Source organism: Chlamydomonas reinhardtii, chromosome 15 (genome assembly GCF_000002595.2).
Source record: "Chlamydomonas reinhardtii strain CC-503 cw92 mt+ chromosome 15, whole genome shotgun sequence".
NCBI lineage: Eukaryota > Viridiplantae > Chlorophyta > Chlorophyceae > Chlamydomonadales > Chlamydomonadaceae > Chlamydomonas > Chlamydomonas reinhardtii.
Window position 1 is genome coordinate 1,851,904 of NC_057018.1, and position 2,862 is coordinate 1,854,765.

The following is a 2,862-nucleotide window of genomic DNA, read 5'->3' on the forward strand; positions in this document are numbered from 1 at the left end:
AGAGCGAGAGATGGGCATTGCCACACCCGATGCCGCCCGGGAGGGCGCACCCAGGGGACCGCCAATGGCGGCCCCCGCGCAGGGGAGCCGGGATAGGGAAATCAAGTTTTCTGATGGTGGGGTGAGCTTGTCTCACTCCTCCTTAAGACACGCGGGCACCTGTGCCCTGCGTAGATATTATTATTATTATTCCACCTATATCATAAGAAGAATAATAATAGAAACCGGACTTAGTCGCGCGGGCGATCCTCCGAGGGTGTGGGGGAGGGCCGGGGCCCCGGGCGTGAGGGACCCAGCTTTGTTGCGAGGAGCGTCGCGCGTGCTCGCGACGTCGCTGGGGCCGCATACGGGAGTGCGCTCCGTGGCGTTTATGTCGGAGCCGCGGCCATTTGCTGTCCGGGCAGCCGCGAGGGACCCAGTTGTGTAAATACAGCGCACAGAATTCGGCCCCCCACTTAAGAACGCCGCGTCGCCGCGTTGAGTATCGGGTTTGCGCGAGCACCGGTGTGTGGCCGCGTGGCCCCATAAAAGGGACCCAGAATTATGAATAGCAATTAATAGGCAGCATGCGCCTCAGGCACCGGCAAGGTGGCGCTGCGAGGTCGGTCGGCAACGTCCAACTACGGGCCGGTCGTGTCCCCAGCCCAGTACCATTCCTCCTATAGCATCTACTACAAACATATAAGGTCAATAGGGTAGCCCCGGGGCACTGAATCGAGCCGGGGCCGACCTCAAACATCTGCATGTCGCGTTCGCCAGGACACGCCATATCAGGCCAGATAGTAGCCTGATTACATCTATGCAGATATCTGTGTTGACGGCAATTGATCACGCTCCAAAACAACGCCTATGCAGGATGTTGGTCGGTCAATGTCATGACTTGAGCCTCGACGAGCACGTTTTAGCCTGCCGTCAAGCGCTATTGCTCCAATAGATTGCATGTAACATATATACATTAAGTGGCGGAGTCTGTATCCCGCTCTGCGTTTGGTTTGGGGCCTCCTTGGCGTGCGGGTTTGGCTGGGGTAGCTGGGGAAGCGCAGCCCCCGGACGGCGGTGAAACCCCCCTGATGTATTGTCCTGTACACATCAGTTAGGGACGGCGTGGTGGCATCCTGAAAGTACTATCTATCAGGGGGTTTTGGGTGCCGTCGTGTGGGCGCCTCCCTGGGGACACGATTTGTCATGGAGTGGGACCCGCATGGAGACTGCGCAATGTCCACGTAGGCCGACGATGCAATCTAGCAGTGTTTCCAAAACCGGGTACTAGTACCCATTCGGGTACTGAGAAAACAATTCGACGAAATTGACGCGGGTACTGGAAACTAATTATTGGGGCCTCGAGTACCCACACGGGTACCAAAAATTTAATCCGCCGGACCCTAAACTACCCGGGCCCCGCCGCAAATACTACTTGCTATGCGTATTACATTCATACCAGTTCATACAGTAGATATGGCCCCACGATATGGCCCCTAAGGTTAAGGATAAGAGCTTGGGCAATGTCAAGGCCAAAGTCAAGGAGCTTGTGTTCAGCACCATGAGCTACATCAAGAACAAGCAGCGCAACCGGCTGGAGCAGCGGCACCTGTGCCTGACTGTGCGCATGATGGCGCAGCGGTGGTTCTCTCTGTCGGACTTCCCGTACGCGGCAGCCCTGAAGCACTGGCGTGACAGTGCCGAGTTCCGCTGGGCGGACTAAGCTGTGGCGGGGCTGCTGGCCGGGATTAATGCACTTAGTAGTTGTGGTTAATGTGGGTGTGCGGACTGACGCAGGAAGCTGCATGTAGCGGGGCGGAAACTCCCTCCCCCACGCCCTCCACTGCTCCACGTGAACTGGTGAAGAGACTACCCGAGCCGCGAGAGCGGCTCGTCTCTCAAGTCGCCGGCTCATCCCGCATCCCTGGGCCAACCCCAGCACAGACATCCAGCAGACGCGAGCCAATCCGTGCACACATCACGCTTCCTGATTTGGAAAGTTGTTGAGAGAAAAGCCAAACCCATAGGAAGAAAAGCTCCTCCCTCTGGGCGGGGAATCCTCATGCTAGGGCGTGCCAGTCGCCACGGCATTTTTTTATGGGGCCCCGGTCACCGGTCCAGGAGGTTGTGTGCACGCCAGCATCCGCAGTACCTTTGGTCCAACATTTGTTACGACTCTGGCACTCAGGTCATACTCAGACTTTAGTCGCCACTTCTACACCAGCCTCCTCTCGTGCTCGGCATTTAAACACTGTACATTGCGTCCCCTGTCACTTGACTCCCTTAGGGGCACGCTCCATGGATCGCATGGCGGTCCGCTAGTGGGATTACTGGGCCTCTTTCCAGTCGATTTAGTGGCGCCCCCTTTAGAATGCTCCGCCGCAGTACGGCTGCCTTGTTAGCGAATTTGGGGGAGGGGGGTTGTCTGCAACCATCGGCCATACTGGGCCACGGTAACGCCTCAAAACACGGGCTCGCAGATCGGCCCTCCTCCCTCCTCCCTCCTCCCTCCTCCCTCCTCCCTCCTCCCTCCTCCCTCCTCCCTCCTCCCTCCTCCCTCCTCCCTCCTCCCTCCTCCTCTCGCAGTCCCGCCACCCCGCCGTCTTCCAACTAGTCATGTCTGGAACTCCCGCCCCTGTAACTTGGCGTTCTAAGCAGACGCGGCCGCTTGCTGCCGGGCTGCCTCCTCCGGCCGCTTTGCTTGCCGTTGCTTCTCTTCGGTATCATTTTTGGCCCTGTCTAAAATAGAAAAGAAATCATCCACACGCGAAGACCAAAACTACTCGAATGATCGAACCCTGCTCGAGTGGTACTTGAATCTCAGGTAGCGTTCAGCTTTAGTGTGCGTAAGAACAGTATGTATGTGTGCCCCGCTGGGCTGCG